Below are 22,338 nucleotides of genomic sequence, written 5' to 3' on the forward strand. Positions count from 1 at the left end.
TGCTTAACCACTGTGCCACCAGGGATCTTCCATACACCGCTAGTGGGAATGTAAAACATTGCAACTGCTTTAGAAAACAGCCTGGATGTTCCTCGAAAAGTTAAGCATGATTTGACGCATTGAACTCTAATGACCAAAGACCAGACAAGTTGTGGGATGACACCAAGGACATCATACACGAAGAAAGCAAAAGGTCATTAAAAAGACAAGAAAGAAAGAAAAGACCAAAATGGATGTCAGAAGAGACTCTGAAACTTGCCCTTGAATGTAGAATAGCTAATGCAAATGGAAAAATGATGAAGTAAAAGAGCTGAACAGAAGATTCAAGGCGTGGCCCAAGGAGACAAAGTAAAGTATTATAATGAAATGTGCAAAGACCTGGAGTAAGAAAACCAAAAGGGAAGAACATGCTTGGCATTTCTCAAGCTGAACTAAAGAAAAAATTCAAGCCTCAGGTTGCAATACTGAAGGATTCCATAGGCAAAATATTGAAAGATGCAGGAAGCATCAAAAGAAGATGAAGGGCTCTTTTCCTTTGGCAAACTGCAAAGATCCTGGTATCACCATGGGCCACCGCCCTACCTCATGTTACCAGTATTATAAAAATAAGCCCTACCCAAAGTTTTGCTTCTACCAAGGTATGCCTGATACCAAGATTTGCATCTTTGACCTGGGTTGGAAGAAGGCAAAAGTGGATGAGTTCCCACTCTGTGGCCACTTGGTCAGATGAATATGAGCAGCTCTCCTCAGAAGCCCTGGAGGCTGCCGGTATTTATGCCAACAAGTCCATGGTGAAAAGTTGTGGCAAAGATGGCTTTCACATCCGAGTGTGGCTCCATCCCTTCCATGCCATTTGTATCAACAAGATGTTGATCTGTGCTGGGGCTGACAGGCTCCAGACAGGTATGCTAGGTGCCTTTGGAAAACCCAAAGGTCCAAATCAGCCAAGTCATCATGTCCATCCGCACCAAGCTTCAAAACAAGGACCATGTGATTAAGGCCCTACACAGGGCCAAGTTCAAGTTCCCTGGGTGCCAGAAAATCTACGTCTCCAAGAAGTGGAGCTTTACCAAGTTTAATGCTGATAAGTTTGAGCACATGGTGGCTGAAAAGCGCCTCATCCCAGATAGTTACTGAGTCAAATACATCCCCAAACATGGTCCCTTGGACAAGTGCCAGGCCTTGAATTCACGAGGGCCTTGGTAGCACTGTACACACCGATAAATTGACCTTCCTGTCTCTGTGTTGCCCACCAATAAACCGGAAAAAAAAAAGATGGAAGGAATACACAGAGTCATTGTACCAAAAAGAATTGGTCAATGTTCAACCGTTTTAGGAGGTGGCATATGATCAAGAACCAACAGTACTGAAGGAAGTAGCCTAAGCTGTCCTGAAGGCATTGATGAAAAACAAGAGTTACCATATGACCCACTAATTCTATTCCTAGGTACATACCCAAGAGAAATGAAAACATATCTGCACCAAGAGAAATGAAAATATTGTGTACAAACATGCTTGGCGTTTCTCAAGTTGAGAGAACTAAAGAAAAAATTCAAGCCTCAGGTTGCAATACTGAAGGATCCTATGGGCAAAATATTGAATGATGCAGGAAGCATCAAAAGAAGATGAGGCGCTCTTTTCCTTTGGCAAACTGCAAAGATCCTGGTGTCACCAAGGGCCAAAACCCTACCTCATGTTACCAGTATTATAAAAATAAGCCCTACCCAAAGTTCTGCTTCTACCAAGGTATGCCTGATACCAAGATTTGCATCTTTGACCTGGATTGTACACACTATTGTTTGTACACAACACTATTTGTACACAATATTGTACAATTTGTACACAATATTGTTCACAACAGCGTAAGAGCCAAAAAGTAGAAACAACCCAAATGTCCATGGGTTGATGAATGGATAAACCAAATGTGTTATATTCATACAGTGGGATATTATTCAGCCGTAAAAAGAAATGATGTACTGATTCATAATGCAATATGGATGTACCTGGAAAACATTATGCTAAGATTATGCTAAGTGAAAGAAGCTAGACTCAAAAGGTTACATATTGTATCCTGCCATTTATATGAAATGTTCCGAATAGGCAGAGACAGAAAGTAGCTTAGTGGTTGCCAGGATCTGGGGACAGAAAGGAATGGGGACAGACTGCTAATGGGTATGGGGTTTCTTCTCAGGGTGATGAGAATGTTGTGGAATTATATAGTGGCGATGGTTGTACAACTTTGTAAATATTCCAGAAATAAATTCAGAGGCACATAATTAATTGAATCTATTGTCTTTGGCTCCTGAGCAGTCGCCATGACCCATTATTAGCAGCAAAGAATCCCTCTGTTATTCTAGATTCTTCCTTTTAATAGATTTAGACAATCCCTTTAGGTGTTTGAAATACCTTCAAAAGTGCGTCTCAAAGCCTTCGTTTTTTTCCTGCTTTGTACCTAAATTGCCATACTCTCTGGAACTACACGGTGGTGATGGCTGTGAATATACTAAAAGCCACTGAATTGCACACTTTAAAAGGGTGGATTTCGTGGTATGTGAATCATACCTCAAAAGAAAAAAAAGAACAAATATATTCCTGTTGTTATCTGTCTGAGGAATTCTGACTTGTGGAGACTTGAGAAATACTCCCCTTGCCAATAACATTTCTGTCTTACTATATTTTGTTGTGTATACCATGCAAAAGTAGGGTACTTTTCCCTTTTCTTCTGAGAGTCTAAAGCCAAGCGTGAAGTCTCACAGTGTGCCAGAATTAAACATCTGGCTTTGGCCACCTTTACTCAAGAAGCATATGAAAAGAACAAATTAATTCTAGAGAAGGAAAGCTAGAAGGGCAGTGCCCCTACTGAATGAAGACAGACCATTCTGTGGCCCCGCAGGGTGAAGATGAATGGGTTATAAGCAAAATCTATTAAATTACAAAGACATCTTGAGTATAGCAGAATGAAATCCTGGAATACTTGAAAGAGAGGATACCATTTAAAAGTTCAAATATGCAAATTTTGTTCTTGTTGTTGTTAATTGCCATCAAGTAGATGCTTACTCACGGAGACCCCTTGAGTGTGAGTAGATCTGCTCCATAGGATTTTCAAGGCTATGACCTTCATAAACAGATCGCCAGGCCTGACTTCTGAAGTGCCTCTGTGTGGGTTTGAACCACCGTCCTTTCAGCTAGTACTTGAGTGCTTAACCTTTAGTGCCACCCAAACCCCAAAAAACAAACCTATTGCCACTAAGTCAATTCCAACTCATGAAGACCCTATAGGACAAAGTAGAACTGCTCCATAGGGTTTCCAAGACTGTAAATCCTTAAGGAAGAAGACTGCCACATCTTCCCCCGCAGAGCAGCTGGTGGGTTCGAACAACTGACCCCTCTGTTAGCAACTGAGTGCTTAACCACTGTGCCACCAGAGCTCCACCACTGTGCCACCCTGGGACTCCAGACTGAGGACATGAAAAAATAGATTACCGGTAGTAACTTACAGATGGTCGTTATCCCTCAAAAGATGGCATAGGCAATAAGGTAGAGTTTCAAGGAACTGGACACATAATAGATTATTTGACCAAAATGAGCTATTATTAGGAGTTTGTGTTTTTTTCTCTTCTTTTTGGAAATGGGCCTAACCACTAAGGTTGACATCCAGAGGATCCACCTGCCTTCTCCTGATAAGGTGCTCAGCTTCACTATCAGAGACAGGAAAGCTGTCAGAGCTGGGGCTGAAATGGTGGTCAAAGAGGTTAGATGAGAGAGTTTGAATTCAGGAGTCTGGGCAGACCTGTAAGATAAGCCAGATACTGGAAACACGGAAGTAAGGGCAAGCGGTGTGGCGCCCGAAGGCCTGAACACACAAAGGATGTCTACAACCAGGAGATCATTCTGAGGACAAGAAACACTGGAAGAGTAAACTGGGAATGAGACTCAAGTTCACGGAACAGGGTTACGGAGTGCAGAACTTTGGCAGACGCCCTTGTGAGTGGGGGCTGCTACTAGAAAGGCCCAGCTGCCATAGATACCCAAGGCTCAGGCCCAGGGTTCTGGACAGGCAATGACTCAGTGGACAGGACCGAACTGACTCTGAATAGGCTCTGGCTGCTCCCCTTTAGCTCTGATGCAGAGCATCCAGATTGGCAGGGAGAGGGGGAGAAATGAAAACAGACTATCCTACTGGATTTGCGGGCTGATTTCCCACATCCAAAGGGCTGTGGCAGCTTTTAGTTTCATCCAGGCTAGTGTCAGTATCTCCATGGGTTGGATTTTTGTGGGGGCTGCAGGGAGATATACACAGTGGGGATGCTTGGGGCTCAGGAAAACTTAGTTGTGGTCCAAGGGTTGTAATGGGTCCTGCTATAAAACGAATTTAACACTAAGCAAACTGGACCACTTATTTTCTGCCTAAAGCCAAAGGTCCCTGGGTGGTGCAAACAGTTTGCGCTCAACTGCTAACCTGAAGGTTGGCAGTTTGAGCCCGCTCAGCGGTACCACAGAAGAAAGGCCTGGTGATCTGCTTCTGTAAAGATTACAGCCAAGAAAATTCTATGGGGTAGATTCATGGGGTCGCCATGAATCAGAAGAGACTCAACAACAACAGGTTTGGCTTTTTTTTGGTTCTTTTTTAAAAGCCAAAGTATGCCCAAATTGTAGGGGAGGGACTAAATTAATAGTTGGGAGATCAGGGGGGCTGGTTGCAAAAATAATAAGGGTATAGAGGTTGAAAGACAATCAGTTCTTTGCAATCCTAGGCTGAACAGCCATGACACTGATCCAATATGAAATTTCTCAGGATGAGAAATAATCCTTCAGATGTTACGTAAGCAATATTACTAGATCAGTTTTCTTGTTTCTCTTCTTTTTTTAAACAGAGAGTTCAGCATATATAGGTACAGATGTGTAGGAAAAAAACCCAGCAGGTTTCTAAAGAAAATTATATTCACAGAGACGCTTCTCCGATTTTCCAGTTCTTCCATGCCGAGGCCAGTTTTCCAGCAAAGAATATGTACTAATAAATCTATCGGGGGCAGAAAGGCAATGGGGACAGCTGCAACGGCAGCATCCCGGAGTGACAATGATTAATTCCTACATCTGCTCAGTCAGATAGACACAAAGGTCACTGTGCATAGATTAGCATCTTGATCGCCAGCCCCTCCCAGCACACACACAGATAGCATCGTTCACCACTCAGAGTGGCAGAATTCAAAATGCCTGAATGTTTACGACCTGACCAAAAGAAAGAAAGAAAGGAATCAAGCAAGCTATTTAGTGAAATGGAGATGGAAGAAGGCATAGCCCAGGATTAGAAACTGATTAATGTTTGATTATAGTCTAATCTTGTTAGCATCCAAGTTGAGTGAAATTTGGATGCTCAGCTAGATCTAGAAAAGCAAAGGGGACAGGAAATTTAAGAACAAATCCTGCTGCAGTAATTTGATCAAAGAAAGAAAGGCTATTATGGTGAGGCAATTGAACACAAGTGGACATTTGGTGTTACATAAAGAGGGTATTTGGAAGTTGACTCTTTGTCCTCATGCTCAACAGTCTCCCAAAGACATTGCCACTTCCTATTCATGACTCCTACAGCCGTTGATCCCTGAGAGGTTGACTTTTAAAAGACATAATCTTGGGCTAAGAAATGTATTTTTAAATATACAGATTAAAAATGTATATCTCAGGGAACTCTCACAAAGAAAACTGCACAAGTCAAGAAAGAGAACGTTACAGCACATCAAACCCCCCCTCATAATTACTACCCTGTCCCTCCTCCCTGAAGGTAAACCACTATCTTGTCTTATGTATAGTTATGCCTGGTTTGGAACTTTATATAAAGGGCATTATATGGTATTGAGTTGGAATCGAATTGACAGCACTGGGTTTTTTTATATGGCATATCTTCTTTGTGCCTGGTTTCTTTTACTGAACATTATGTTTGTGAGATTCTTCCACGTTGCTGGGTTTAACTGTAGCTTGCTCATTTTCACTGCTGTATAGTATTCCTTTGCATGAATATACCACAATTTATTCCTTCTACTACTGATGGGGAGCTCTGGTGGTGCAGTGGTTAAGAGCTTAGCTACTAATGAAGAGGTTAGCAGTTCAAATCTACCAGCCGCTCCTTGGAAACCCTATGGGGCAGTTCTACTCTGTCCTATAGGGTTGTTATGAGTCAAAATCAACTCAACAGCAATGGGCTTAGTTTTTTTTTTACTACAGATGGCCATTCACAGTGAGTACAAATAATGCTGCCATGAATAATCTTTGTGTGTCTCTTATTATAAATGTGTACCTGTTTCTACTGAGTATAATTTGGAAGTAGACTTGTTAGCTCACAACATATATATGTTTCTAATTTTAGAAGATATGCCAAATTATATTCCCCAAAGTGGTTGCACCAACGCACACTCTAGAGGTTTCATGGTGTCACCTCTTTGTTAACATTATGTATTGCCACTCTTTAAAAATTAAAGCTATTGGTGTGTATATACTGGTACCTCACTGTAGTTTTAATTTGCATTTCCCTGATGAGTACGTTCTCATATGTTTGATTACCCTGTTTTTTGAAAGATCTGCTTAAGTTGCTTAGCCATTTTTCTAGGGTTACCGTCTTCTTTCTTATTGATTTGTGCTTCATATATTATGGAGCACTTTGGAGACTATATGCATAGCAAATACCTTCTCCTACCTTGTGGGCTTGCTTTTCATTCTCTTAATGGCATCTTCTTTCTCTCTCTTTTTCTTTTTTTTTTTGGTGCAAATAAATACAATGGTTATAAAACATTTTTTTGAGTATTTACTAAATGCCAGGCACAGTTCTAGGTTCTTAATACATATGCTTGGGTGCGTGTATGGGGGGGGGCAGCTTTATTATTATATAATTCACATACCATACAATCATCCTTTTAAAATGTATGATTCAATAATTTTTAGTACATTCACAGAGTTGTGCAATTTTAGGACATTTCCATCACCCCTAGAGGAAACCACAAACCCCTTACCCTTCATCTCCCAAACTCCATCACCCCAGCCCTAGAAAAAACCCTAGGCAACCACTAATTTACTTTATGTGACTATAGATTTATGTGACTCTTCTGGACATTAAATACAAGTTGAATCATATAATATGTGGTCTTTTGTGACTGACTTTTTTCACTTAGTGTCATGTTTTTAAGGTTCGTCCATGCTGTATCATGTATCAATGCTTCATTCCTTTTTACTGACAAATAGTATTTTATTATATTGATATACCACATTTTGTTTATCCACTCATCAGTTGAGGGACATCTGGGTTGTTTCCACTTTTTGGTTTTTATGAATAATGCTGTTATGAAAATGTGTGTACAGATTTTTGGGTGCATATGTTTTCATTTCTCTTGGATATACACTGAGAAGTGGAAGTACTGGGTCACATGGTAACTCTCCACAACCTGTCTGTCAGTTCATTGTGCTGTGGTGACTTACATGTTGCTATGATGCTGGAAGCTATGCTCCTGGTATCTCAAATACTAATAGTCACCCATGGTGAACAGCTTCCAGACTAAGACGGACTAGTAAAAAGGCCTAGCAACCTGTGTCTAAAAATTAGCTAATGAAAACTTTATGGATAACCACAGAAGATTATCTGATACAGCGCTGAAAGATGACCCCTTAGGTTGGAAGGCACTCAAAACACTACTGGGAAAAAGTTGCCTCCTCAGAGTAGACTCGACATTAATGATGTGCATGTTGGGACTGTCTTAGTCATCTAATGCTGCTGTAACAGAAATACCACAAATGGATGGCTTTAACAAAGAGAAATTTATTCTCTCACAGTCTAGTAGACTAGGTCCAAATTCAGGGCATTAGCTCCAGGGCAAGGCTTTCACTCTCTGTTGGCTCTGGAGGAAGGCCCTTATCATCAATCTTCCCATTGTCTAGGAGCTTCTTCACACAGGAACCTCAGGTCCAAAACATGTGCTCTGCTTCTAGCACTGCTTTCTTGGTGGTATGAGGTCCTCATGTCTCTCTGCTTGTATTTCTCTTTTATATCTTAAAAGAGATTGTCTTAAGACACAATCTAATCTTGTAGATCTCATCAATATAACTGTGGCTGATCCATCTTATTACATGGTAGCGATAGGATTTATAATACATACAAAAATCATAGTAGCTGACAAAATGGTGGACAATCATACAATACTGGGAATCATGGTCCAGCCAAGCTGATACACATAGTTTTTGGGGATACAATTCAGTTCATGAAAGGGACCTTCATTTGCTGATATGGCATGACACAAAATGAGAAGTAACACCTGCAAACATCTATTAATAATCAGAGTGTGGAACATACAAAGTATGAATAAAGGAAAATTTGGGGTTGCCAAAAATGATATCCATATTGAAGATTGATATCATAAGCTTTAAAAAAAAAAAAAAAAGCTTTAGTGAGCTGGAATTGGCCATTTTGAATCAGACAATCATATGATCTACTATGCTGGGAATGACAAATTGAAGAGGAATGGAATTGCATTCATTTTCATAAAGAACATTTCAAGATCTATCCTGAAGTACAGTGCTGTCAATGATAGGCTTATATCCATATGCCTACAAGAAAGACCAATTAACATGACTATTATTCAAATTTACACACCAACTGCAAATGCCAACGATGAAGAAATTGAAGATTTTTACAAACTGCGAGTCATAGATTGAATTGTGTCCCCTAAAAATGTGTATCAATTTGGCTAGGTCGTGATTCCCAGTATTGTGTAATTGTCTACTGTTTTGTCATCTGATGTGATTTTCCTGTGTGTTGTAATCTAACCTCTATGATGTTAATGAGGCAGGATTAGAGGCAGTTATGCTAAAGAGGCAGAACTCAACCTACAAGATTAGGTTGTGTCTAAGTCAATCCGTTTTGAGATATAAAGAGAGAAGCGAACAGACAGACAGGGAGACCTCATACTACCAGGAAAGCAGCACCAGGAGCACAGTGCATCCTTTGGACCTGGGGTCCCTGTGCCTGAGAAGCTCCTAGACTGGGGAAGATTGATGACAAGTCACCCTGAGTTCAGATTTCTAGCCTTCTACACTGTGAGAGGATAAATTTCTCTTTGTTAAAGCCATCCACTTGTGGTATTTCTATTATAGCAGCATTAGATAACTAAGACACTGCTGCAGTCTGAAACTGATGAAACATTTAATCAATATGTATTGATAATTACTGGTGATTGGAATGCTAAAGTTGGAAACAGAGAAGGATTGGTTGTTGGAAAATATGGCCTTGGTGATAGGAATGATGTCGGAGAATACATGCTATAGTTCTGCAAGACCAATGACTTATTCATTGGAAATACTTTTTTCAAAAACACAAATGATGACTATAAATACATGTGGATCTCACCAGATGGTTTACATGGGAATCAAATAGACTACATCTGTGGAAAGAGACGATGGAGAAGTTCGATATTATCAGTCAAGACAAAGCCAGGGGCTGATTGCAGAACAGACCTTCAATTGGTCACGTGCAAGTTCAAGCCAAAATGAAGAAAATCAAAGCAAGTCCAAGAAAGGCAGAGTATGACATTGACTATACCCTGCCTGAATTTAGAATAGATCAAATCAAGAATAGATTTGATGCATTGAACACTAATGACCAAAGACCAGAAGAATTGTGGGATGACATAAAGGATGTGATACATGAAGGAGGTAAAAGGTTGTTAAAAATACAGGAAAGAAAGAGAAGACTAAAACAGATGTCAGACAAGACTCTGAAGCTAGCGCTTGAGTGCAGAGTACTAAAATGAACAGAAGAAATGATGAAATAAAAGAGCTGAACAGATGTTTCCAAAGGTGGGTTGAGAAGACAAGCTAAAGTACTATAATGAAGTGTGCAAAGACCTGGAGTTAGAAAACCAAAATGAAAGAACATGACAGGCATTTCTCAAGCTGAAAGAACTGAAGTGAAAATTTAAGCCACGAGTTGCAATACTGAAGGGTTTTATGGGCAAAAAATTGAACAATGCAGGAAGCATCAAAAGAAAATGGAAGGAATACACAGTCATTGTACCAAAAAGAATTGGTTGATGTTCAAGCATTTCAGGAGGTAGCATACGATAAAGAACTGCTGGTACTGGAAGAAGAAGTATAAGCTGTGCTGAAGTAATTTGTGAAAAACAAAGCTCCAGGAATTGACGGAACACCAACTGAGATGCTCCAACAACCGGGCGCAATGCTGTAAGTGCCTACTTGTCTATATCAAGGAGTTTGAAAGACAGTTACCTGGCCAGCTGACTGCAAGAGATCCATATTTGTGCTCATTCCAGAGAAAGACGATCAAACAGAATGAGGAAATTATTGAAGAATGTCATTAATATCACATGCTAGCAAAATTTGCTGAAGATAATTATAGCTACAGCTATACATCAACAGGGGCCTGCTAGAAGTTCAAGCTGGATTTGGCAGAGAATGTGAAATGAGGGATATCATTCTGATGTCAGATGGATCTTGGCTGAAAGTGAAGAATACCAGAGAGATATTTACTTGCATTGTATTGAGTACACAAAGGCATTCCACTGTGGATCATAATAAATTATGGATAACATTTCAAAGAATTGGAATTCCAGAACACTTTATATTGTGCTTGTGTGGAACCTGAACATGGATCAAGAGGCAGTCATTTGAACAGAACAAGTGGATACTGTGTGGTTTAAAATCAGGAAAGACAGGCATCAGGGTTGTATCTTTTCACCATACTTATTCAATTTGTATGTTGAATAAATAGTCCAAGAAGCTGGGCTATGTGAAGAAGAATGCAGCATCAGGATTGGAGGAAGGCTCATTAACAACCTGAGATATGCAGATGAGATAACCTAGCTTGCCAAAAATGAAGATGACTTGAGGCACTTACTGATGAAGGTAAATGACTACAGCCTTCATTATAGATTACACCTGAACATAAAGAAAAAAGAAAATCCTTACAACTGGACCAATAAACCACATCATGATAAATGGCAAAGAAACTGAAGTTGTGAAGGATTCATTCCTCTAGGATCAACAGTCAATACCCATGCGAGCGGCAGGCAAAAAATCAAAAGATACACTGCATTGGAAAAATCTGTTGATGGACATTTGAGTTTGGGCCTATTAAAATAGTGCTTCTAAGAATATTCTAATATATATATATAATATATATATACACACACACATATATGTATATACATATATGTCATTTTGCTGGAATTGCAAGGACACAGTGTATGTATATGTTCAGGTCTAATAAATACTGCAGAACAATTTTCCAAAGTTACTGTACCAATGTACACTTCTACAACAACACATCAGAATTCCAGTTGCTCCTCAGCCTTCCCAAACCTTGGTTTTGTCTGTCTTTTTTTATTGCAGGCATTCAAGTGAGTATGCAGTGTTATCTCATTGTGGTTTTAATTTGTATTTCCCTGATGACTAATGAAGATGAGCACCTTTTCCTTTCTTTATTATTGGTGATCTGGATATATTATTTTGTGAAGTGCCTGTTTATATCATTTGTCCATTAAAAAAAAATATTGAGTTCTCTGTGCTTTTCTTATTGATTCATAATTATTTTGCATAAAAAGTCTTTGATGACATATACATTGTGAATACATTCTCCCATTCTATGGCTTGCATTTTTACTTTCTTAGAGGTGTCTTCTAATGAACAGAAGCTCATTAAATTTTAATGTAGAGCAACTTAACAATACTTCTTTTATGAGTAGTGTTTTTTGTGTTCTTTTAAAAACATGTTTTCCTGCCTCAAGTTTATGAATATATTCTCCTATGTTCTCTTCCTGAAGCTTTATTGTTTTGCCTTTTACGCTTAGATCTATAGTTGCAATTAGATTTGGAAGTGATTTTGGGAGGTAGGATGCAAGTAACATTTTTTCTCCATGTGAATAAAAATGACCCAGCACTAATCCAGCACTGTTTATTTAAAAAGTGTCCATATATGTTTTACTCTGTTTCTGGATTCTCTTTATTCTATTCCATTGGTCAATTTGTCTATCCTCACCCTAACAGTACACTTAAAGCAAAACACGAACAGTTGCCATTGAGTTGATTTCAACTCATGGTGACCGCATGTGTTTCAGAGTAGAACTGTGGATAGGGTTTTCAATGGCTGTGACCTTTTCGAAATAGGTCATGAGGTTTTATTTCTGAGGTGCCTCTGGGTGGACCCAAACCACCAACTTTTCAGTTAGTAGCCCAGCATTTAACTGTTTGAGCCATCCAGGAACTCCTTAATAGCATACTTGTTGCCATTGAGTCGATTCTGGCTCATAACAGCCCTATAGGACAGGATAGACCTGCCCCATTAGGTTTCCAAGAAGCGACTGGTAGATCTGAACTGCTGACCTTTTGGTTAGCAATGGAGCTCTTAACCACTGTGCCACCAGGGCTCCAGGATAGCACACGTTGCCATCCAGTTGATTCCAGCTCATGGTGACCCTATAGGACAGAGTAAAACTGCCCCATAGAGTTTCCAAGGATCACCAGGTGGATTTGAACTGCTGACATTTTGGTTAGCAGCTGTAGCACTTAACCACTATGCCACCAGGGTTTCCAGTTTTATAATAAATCTTGCTATTTGGAAGAGGAAATCCTCTTACTTTCTCCTTTTTTCCAGACTATTTTTGGTCCTTTGCATTTTCATATAAATTTGAGAATCAGTTTGTAGAGTTTCATCAAAAAAGAAAATAAGTTGTTGGAGTTTTGATTGTGATTGCATTGAAATCATACGTCAACCTGGGGAGAAATCATATCTTTACAATATAATAATATGTGGTTATTGTTGTTAGTTACCATTGAGTAGGCCTCAACTTGTGGCCACCTTGTCTATAACAGAATGAAATGTTGTCCTGTCCTGTACCATCTTCACGATCGTTAGTATATGAACATAGTATATCAGTTAGTTATTTAGAACTTCTTTAATTTCTCTAAAAAATAATTTAATTTGTTTCTATCTAGAGATGCCACATATCTTTCACTAGATTTATTCCTAGTGTATCAGTCAGGCTTCAACCAGAGAAACAGAACCAGAGATACATGGATTTGTTACAAGGAATTGAATTACACAGTTTGTAGAACTGGTTAAGCAGCCTCTGCAAGATTGTTGTCTCCACATCTGATGCGGGGGAATGAAGTCCACAGGGCAGGGAGTCAAGAGGGAAGATCACAAGATCATAAGCAGGCTGCAGCCCACAAACACGATCTGGAACTCCCTGTGGATAGACTGGAACTGATGTCAGTTGTTGTTGCCTCTGACTTGTTGTTGAGAATATTCTTCTTTCGGAAACTGGGGCTCCTTGTCATGGAGCTAAACACACAGATCTCGCCCAAAAGTAGGAAAAGCTAAGGAAGCAATTGCAGGCCCAGCTGCTGCTTCACACCAACTAGGTAAGTGAGCAGATTGGCAACAATGTGTGTGCTATAAAATGGCTGCTGCTTCCCTTTACCGTCTAAATCTACCACGGATCTCCCTGTGGCCCACCCTAACCAGGAAACTTAGAGGAAAACTAATTCTTGGGAAAGTAGGTCAGAGTACTTAAGCTGACATATTACAAAGCCACCACAGGGAGGTGTTTGATAATTTTTATGCTGTTGTAAATGATTTCATTAAAAAATTATTTTTACTCAAAACATACTATACAGCTATAGTAATCAAACAGCCTGGTACTGGTTCAATGACAGACACATAGATCAATGGAACAGAATTGAGAACACAAAGTAAATAGATCCATCTATGGGCAACTGATTTTTGACAAGGGGTCCAAAGTCTATTCAATGGGGAAGAAATAGTCTCTTTAAAAAATGATGCTGGCAGGCGGAGCCAAGATGGCGGAATAGACAGACGCTTCCGGTGAGCCCTCTTTACAACAAAGACCCCAAAAAACAAGTGAAATGAGTATATTTGTGACAAGCTGGGAGCCCTGAGCATCAAAGGCAAGCTTAGACAACGAACTGAGGGGCAGGGGGAGGAAGAGACAGTTCAGAAGTAGAGAGGAATTACTGGACCTGAATCGTGGGGAGCCCTTAGGCACCATTCCCGGAGCAGTGGCAGCGGCGGGCCAATCCTAGCATTCAGCTGCAGTTTCCTCAGGGAGAAGCAGCCTGCCACACAGCCTACTCACATCTCCAGAATCTGAGGAGAACGGCGTTCTTGGCAAAAGCTAAGTACTTGCGTATATTTTACTGCCCCCCCCCAACCCCCAAGCCGGCTTCAGCGGCTGAATCCCTGGGCCTGAGATAGACCCTGGTGAGCACCTAGAGCCATCCTCCCTGCCTTGGGGAAGGAAAAAATTTGCAACTGGGTGGAAAAGATAATTTGCTAGCTCCATTAACCAGGGGAGCTCAGGACAGAAGTGGCTCCTGTCCAGGCATAAACTCTCCATGGACCTTGAGCACCTTTCCCTTCTGCATGGACCTGTGTGGGCCTATTTCAGGAGAATAGACCCTTGTTGGCAGACTCCAACCATTTCAACTGTGTGGTGGAGAGGTGGGGGTTTGACATTTGACATTGCTTTGCCTATTAAACAAGGTCTTCACCCACCCACATCAGGGACCTAAGGACTGGTAGCTCCACTCAGGTCACCCAGCCACCTACGACAGGGGTCCAAAGATACTGGTACCTCCCAGTTCTTACAACCAAAAACTTTGGGTGCCCATGGTCCCACTGCAGAACCCACCCACCAGCACTCTCTAGGGAACAGAGATGCATTTTCTTCAGAGACACTTGGGGGTTGGTTTTCAGTCCCCTGCCTTGTTCAGAGTGTGACCCCCTCCTGCAATCAGATACCGGTATATACGCCAATCAGCCCTGCCCCTCTAAGACTGTAGGACAGAGTCTGTACCACACACTTGATGATCAGCTACCTGAAAACCTGAGATGAATTCATATAAGAAAACTGAATGGACTCCTAGACTAATATACCTGATAACAGCTCTAGCCAGCTGGCGACAGGACACCAGAGCTTCAAAGGTGAAAATAATCAAGGTAGCTCACTCAAGCAACCCACAGGGGTATACCAAAACAAAACAAAGCAAGCAGCTACGACACAATAAGCAAGCATAAACTAATACAATAACTTATAGATGGCTCGGAGACAACAGTCAATAGCAAGTCACATAAAGAAACAGACCATGATTACCTTAACAGGATCTCAAAACAAAGAACCCAAGGATCTTCTACATGAAAGTGTATTCCTGGAATTACCAGATGCAGAATACAAAAGTTTAATACACAGAACCCTTTAAGACATCAGGAAGGAAATGAGGCAATACCCAGAACAAGCCAAGGAACACACAGATAAAGCAACTGAAGAAATTAGAAAGATTATTCAGGAACATAATGAAAAGTTTAATAAGCTGGAAAAATCCATAGACAGACAGCAATCAGAAATTCAGAAGATTAACAATAAAATTACAGAATTAGATAACTCAATAGAAAGTCAGAGGAGCAGAATTGACCCAGTAGAAGCTAGAATTTCTGAACTCGAAGATAAATCACTTGGCACTAATATATTTGAAGAAAAATCACATAAAAGAATTAAAAAAAATGAAGAAACCTTAAGAATCATGTGGGACTCTATCAAGAGAAATAACCTACGAGTGATTGGAGTACCAGAACAGGGAGGGATAACAGAAAACACAGAGAAAATTTTTGAAGATTTGTTGGCACAAAACTTCCCCGATATTGTGAAAGATGAGAAGATATCTATCGAAGATGCTCATTGAACTCCACATAACGTAGATGTTAAAAGAAAGCCACCAAAACATATTATAATCAAACTTGCCAAAACCAAAGATACAGAGACAATTATAAGAGCAGCAAGGGATAAATGAAAAGTCACCTACAAAGGAGAGCCAATAAGAATGAGCTCGGACTACTCGGCAGAAACCATGCAGGCAAGAAGGCAATGGGATGACATATTTAAAAAATTGAAGGAAAAAAATTGCCTGCCAATGTTTTTTTTTTTTTTAAGAATCATATATTCAGCAAAACTGTCTCTTAAATATGAAGGTGAAATTATGATATTTCCAGATAAACACAAGTTTAGGGAATTCATAAAAACCAAACCAAAACTACAAGAAATACTAAAGGGAGTTCTTTGGTTAGAAAAGACGAGAACACTGGGCAGAGCAACCAGAAGTCAACCCAGACAGGGAAATCCAAAAAAACAAAGAAAGATTATAAAAATAAATAAATAAATAAAAGCCCCAAACAGGATAACAGTGATGTTACCATATAAAAGAAGACAACATTAAAATAATAAAGAGGGGCTAAGAAATGTAATCATACACCTTCCATATGGAGAGGAAGATATGGCGATACAAAGAAATAAAAGTTATGTTTAAATTTAGAAAAATAGGGGTAAATAATAAGGTAACCACAAAGGAGACAAACTATCCTACTTATCAAAATAAAATACAAGGGAAAAATACAGGCTCAACAGAAACAAAATTAACAACAACAAATATGAGGAAAGGACAGTATATAAAGAAAATCTACTCAGCACATAAAATCAAGTGGGAAAAAGAAACTGTCAACACACAAAAAAAGACACCAAAATGATAGCACTAAATTCATACCTATCCATAATTACCCTGAATGTAAATGGACTAAATGCACCAATAAAGATACAGAGAGTGGCAGAATGGATTAAAAAACAAGATCCATCTATATGCTGCCTACAAGAGACATGCCTTAGACTTAGAGACACAAACAAACTAAAATTCTAAGGATGGAAAAAAATATATCAAGCGAACAAAAATCAAAAAAGAGTGGGAATAGCAATATTAATTTCTGACAAAATAGACTTTAAAGTTAAATCCATCAGAAAGGATAAGGAAGGACACTATATAATGATTAAAGGGACAATACACCAAGAAGATATAAGTACATTAAATATTTATGCACCCAACGACAGGGCTGCAAGATACATAAAACAAACTTTATCAGCATTGAAAAGTGAGATAGACAGCTCCACAATAACAGTAGGAGACTTCAACACACCACTTTCGGTGAACGACAGGACATCCAGAAAGAAGCTCAATAAAGACACGGAAGATCTGAATGCCACAGTCAACCAACTTGACCTCGTAGACATATACAGAACACTCCACCCAACAGCAACCAACTATACTTTCTTGTCTAGTGCACATGGAACATTCTCTAGAATACACCACATATTGTCATAAAGCAAGACTTAGCAGAATCCAAAACACTGAAATATTACAAAGCATCTTTTCTGACCATAAGGCCATAAAAATGGAAATCAATAACAGAAAAAGCAGGGAAAAGAAATCAAACACTTGGAAACTGAACAAAACCCTGCTCAAAAAAGACTGGATTACAGAAGACATTAAGGATGGAATAAAGAAATTCAGAGAATCTAACGAGAATGAAAACACTGCCTATCAGAACCTTTGGGACACAGCAAAAGCGGTGCTCAGAGGCCAATTTATGTCAATAAATGCACACATCCAAAAAGAAGAAAGGGCCAAAATCAAAGAATTATCCCTACAACTTGAACAAATAGAAAGAGAGCAACAAAAGAAACCCACAGGCACCAGAAGAAAACAAATAATAAAAATTTAGAGCTGAACTAAATGAAATAGAAAACAGAAAAACAATTCAAAGAATTAACAAGACCAAAAGCCGTTTTTTTGAAAAAAATCAACAAAATTGATAAACCACTGGCCAAAACGACAAAAGAAAAACAGGAGAGGAAGCAAATAACCCAAATAAGAAATGAGAGGGGCGATATTACAACAGACCCAACTGAAATTAAAAGAATCATATCAGATTACTATGAAAAACTATACTCAAACAAATTTGAAAACCTACAAGAAATGGATTAATTCCTAGAAACACACTACCTACCTAAACTAACACAAACAGAGGTAGAACAACTAAATAGACCCATAACAAAAGAAGAGATTGAAAAGGTAATCAAAAAACTCCCAACAAAAAAAAGCCCTGGCCCAGATGGCTTCACTGCAGAGTTCAACCAAACTTTCAGAGAAGAGTTAACACAACTACTACTAGAAGGTATTTCAGAGCATAGAAAAGGATGGAATACTACCAAACTCATTCTATGAAGCCACCATATCCCTGATACCAAAACCAGGTAAAGACACCACAAGAAAAGAAAATTATAGACCTATATCCCTCATGAATGTAGATGCAAAACTCCTCAACAAAATTCTAGCCAAGAGAATTCAACAACATATCAAAAAAATAATTCACCATGGCCAAGTGGGATTCATACCAGGTATACAGGGATGGTTCAACATCAGAAAAACAATTAATGTAATCCACCACATAAATAAAACAAAAGAATTACATGATTTTATCATTTGATGCAGAAAAGGCATTTGACAATGTTCAACACCGATTCATGATAAAAACTCTCAGAAAAATAGGAATAGAAGGAACATTCCTTAACATAATAAAGGGCATTTATACAAAGCCATAAGCCAATATCACCCTAAATGGAGAGAGCCTGAAAACATTCCTATTGAGATCGGGAACCAGACAAGGATGCCCTTTATCACCACTCTTATTCAACATTGTGCTGGAAGTCCTAGCCAGAGCAATTAGGCTACATAAAGAAATAAAGGGAATCCAGATTGGCAAGGAAGAAGTAAAAGTTTCTCTATTTGCAGATGACATGATCTTATACACAAAAAAAACTCTAAGGAATCCTCCAGAAAACTAATAGAAGAGTTCAGTAGAGGATCAGGATACAAGGTAAACATACAAAAATCTGTTGGATTCCTCTACACCAACAAAAAGAACATCGAAGAGGAAATCACCAAATCAATGCCATTTACAGTAGCCCCCAAGAAGATAAAATACTTAGGAATAAATCTTACCAGAGATGTAAAAGACTTATACAAAGAAAACTACAGTACACTTCTGCAAGAAACCAAAAGAGACTTACATAAGTGGAAGAACATACCTTGGATGTGGATAGGAAGACTTAACATTATAAAAATGTCTATTCTACCAAAAGTGATCTATACATTTAATGCAATTCTGATCCAAATCCCAACGTCATTCTTTAATGAGATGGAGAAACAAATCACCAACTTCATATGGAAGAGAAAGAGGCCCCAGATAAATAAAGCATTACTGAAAAAGAAGAACAAAGTGGGAGGCCTTACTTTACCTGAATTTTAGAACCTATTATACCGCCACAGTAGTCACAATAGCCTGGTACTGATACAACAGATACATGGACCAATGGAACAGAATTGAGAATCCAGACATAAATCCATCCACATATGAGCAGTTGATATTTGAGAAAGGCCCCAAAACAGTTAAATGGGGGAAAGACAGTCTTTTTAACAAATGGTGCCGGCATAACTGGATATCCATCTGCAAAAAAATGAAACAAGACCCATACCTCACTCCATGCACAAAAACTAACTCAAAATGGACCAAAGACCTAAATATAAAATCTAAAATGATAAAGATCATGGAAGAAAAAATAGGGACAATGTTAGGAGCCCTAATACATGGCATAAACAGTATACAAAACATTATAAAGAATGTAGAAGAAAAACTAGATAACTGGGAGCTCCTAAAAATCAAACACCTATGCTCATCCAAAGACTTCACCAAAAATGTAAAAAGACTGCCTACAGACTGGGAAAAAGTTTTTAGCTATGACATTTCTGATCAGCACATGATCTCTAAAATCTACATGATACTGCAAAAACTCAACTACAAAAAGACAAATAACCCAATTAAAAAATGGGCAAAAGGTATGAATAGACACTTCACTAAAGAAGACACTAGGTAGCTAAAAGATACATGAGGAAATGTTCACGATCATTAGCCATTAGAGAAATGCAGATCAAAACTACAATAAGATTTCATCTCACTTCAACAAGGCTGGCATGAATCCAAAAAACACAAAATAATAAATGTTGGAGAGGCTGTGGAGAGATTGGAACACTTATACACCGCTGGTGGGAATGTGAAATGGTACAACCACTTTGGAAATCAATTTGGCGCTTCCGTACAAAGCTAGAGATAGAACTACCATACCATCCAGCAATCCCACTCCTTCGAATATATCCTAGAGAAATAAGAGCCTTTACACAAACAGATATATGCACACCCATGTTTATTGCAGCACTGTTTACATAGCAAAAAGATGGAAGCAACCAAGGTGCCTATCAACGGATGAATGGATAGATAAATTATGGTATATTCACACAATGGAATACTATGCATCGATAAAGAACAGTGAGGAATCTGTGAAACATTTCTTAAGATGGAGGAACCTGGAAGGCATTATGCTGAGTGAAATTAGTCAGTTGCAAAAGGACAAATATTGTATACGACCACTATTATAAGAACTTGAGAGATAGTATAAACTGAGAAGAAAACATTCTTTCATGGTTCTGAGAGGGTGGAGGGTGGGAGGGTGTGAGAGGAGCATTCACTAATTAGATGGTAGATAAGAACTACTTTAGGCAAAGGGAAACAGCACACAATACAGGGGAGGTCAGCACAATTGGACTAAACCAAAAGCAAAGAAGTTTCCTGAATAAACTGAATGCTTTGAAGGACAGCATAGCAGGGGCAGGGGTCTGGGAACCATGGTTTCAGGGGACATTTAAGTCAACTGGCATAATAAAGTCTGCTAAGAAAACATTCTGCATCCCACTTTGAAGAGTGGCATCTGGGGTCTTAAATGTTAGCAAGCAGCCATCTAAGATGCATCAATTGGTCTCAACCCACCTGGATCAAAGGAGAATGAAGAACACCAAGGACACAAGGTGATTACGAACCCAAGAGACAGAAAGGGCCACATGAACCAGAGATGACATCATCCTGAGACCAGAAGAACTAGATGGTGCCCAGCTACATCCGATGACTGCCCTGACAGGGAAACACAACAGAGAACCCCTGAGGGAGCAGAAGAACAGTGGGATGCAGACCCCAAATTTTCATAAGACCAGAGTTAATGGTCTGACTGAGACTGGAAGGACCCCAGTGGTCATGGCCCCCAGACCTTCTGTTGCCCCAGGACAGGAAACATTCCTGAAGCCAACTCTTCAGACATGGATTGGACTGGACAATGGGTTGGAGAGGGATGCTGGTGAGGAGTGAGCTTCTTCGATCAGGTGGACACTTGAGACTATGCTGGCATCTCCTGCCTGGAGGGGAGATGAGAGGGTGGAGGGGGTTAGAAGCTGGTGAAATGGACACGAAAAGAGAGAGTGGAGGGAGAGAGCGGGCTGTCTCATTAAATTGGGAGTGTTTTTTTTTTTTTAGCAAGGTGTATATGGGTTTTTGTGTGAGAGACTGACTTGATTTGTAAACTTTCACTTAAAGCACAATAAAAATTATTTTTAAAAAAGTGTTACATAAAACTGGTTTTTATATATTGATCTTATATCTAACAACCCTGCTGAATTCAATTTTTAGAGCTTTTTATTATAAAATAAAATACAAATACAGAAAACCACACAAAAGAAATGTATAGCTTAGTGAATTATTATAAGGTAAGCAACGTCATTACAAGTATAAGAATTAGAACTTTGTCAGCTAACCCATAAGCCTTTTCATGTGCCCCAATTCCATCATGCCCCTCCCTCCTTCCAGAGTTAACCACTATCCTCATTTTTATTGTTACCTCTTCCTTACACTTCTTTATGGTTTTATCACCTAAGTGTGTATCTCTAGACACTACCACTTAATATAATATTTACCATTTTCAAACTTGATATATTTGTGCATCTCTTTTACTACTCCTCCATCCCAGTCTTTTCCTTGTAATTGATCTGTTGAAGTACTTGGGCTGTTTGACCTATAGATTTTGCTGACTGCATACTCATGGTACAATTCAGCATGTTCCTCTGCCCAGTGTATTTCCCCAAAATTGGCTGCTGGATCCAGAAGCTTGATCAAGGCTTTTTGGCAAGATTATAGGTGGTCGTGTGTTACTTCTTTAAGAGATACCGAATGTCCAATTTTTGCTCATCTTTGATGCTAGCACCTGTAGATGCTCAATGTCTAAATCTATTAATCCACTGAAAAACAAAAAAACCAAACCTGATTCTGACTCATAGTGACCCTATAGGACAGAGTAGAATTGCCCCATAGAGTTTCCAAGGAGCAGCGGGTAGAATCCAACTGCCGACCGTTTGGTTAGCAGCCGTAGCTCTTAGCCACTAAGCCACCAGGGTTTCCATTGGGGGTTGCAAAGTGGTGATATTCTAATTTCATCATTTCTGTTTCGTATATAAACTGGAATAATTTTATAAGTAAATGCTTCTTCTCATCTTCTAGTCAGTCACT

At 39.3% G+C, this 22,338-nt stretch overlaps 1 protein-coding gene and 1 pseudogene across 1 annotated transcript in view; one reads left to right on the plus strand and one right to left on the minus strand.

The window, feature by feature from the left end:
* Nucleotides 1-22,338, minus strand: part of GPR156 (G protein-coupled receptor 156) — a 142,931-nt gene that overhangs the window by 47,039 nt on the left and 73,554 nt on the right. The gene's annotated exons all lie outside the window — the stretch shown is intronic.
* On the plus strand, nt 566-1,025 carry LOC126072388 (60S ribosomal protein L10-like; annotated as a pseudogene).

The sequence above is a fragment of the Elephas maximus genome, chromosome 1 (assembly GCF_024166365.1).
Source record: "Elephas maximus indicus isolate mEleMax1 chromosome 1, mEleMax1 primary haplotype, whole genome shotgun sequence".
Taxonomy (NCBI): Eukaryota; Metazoa; Chordata; class Mammalia; order Proboscidea; family Elephantidae; genus Elephas; species Elephas maximus.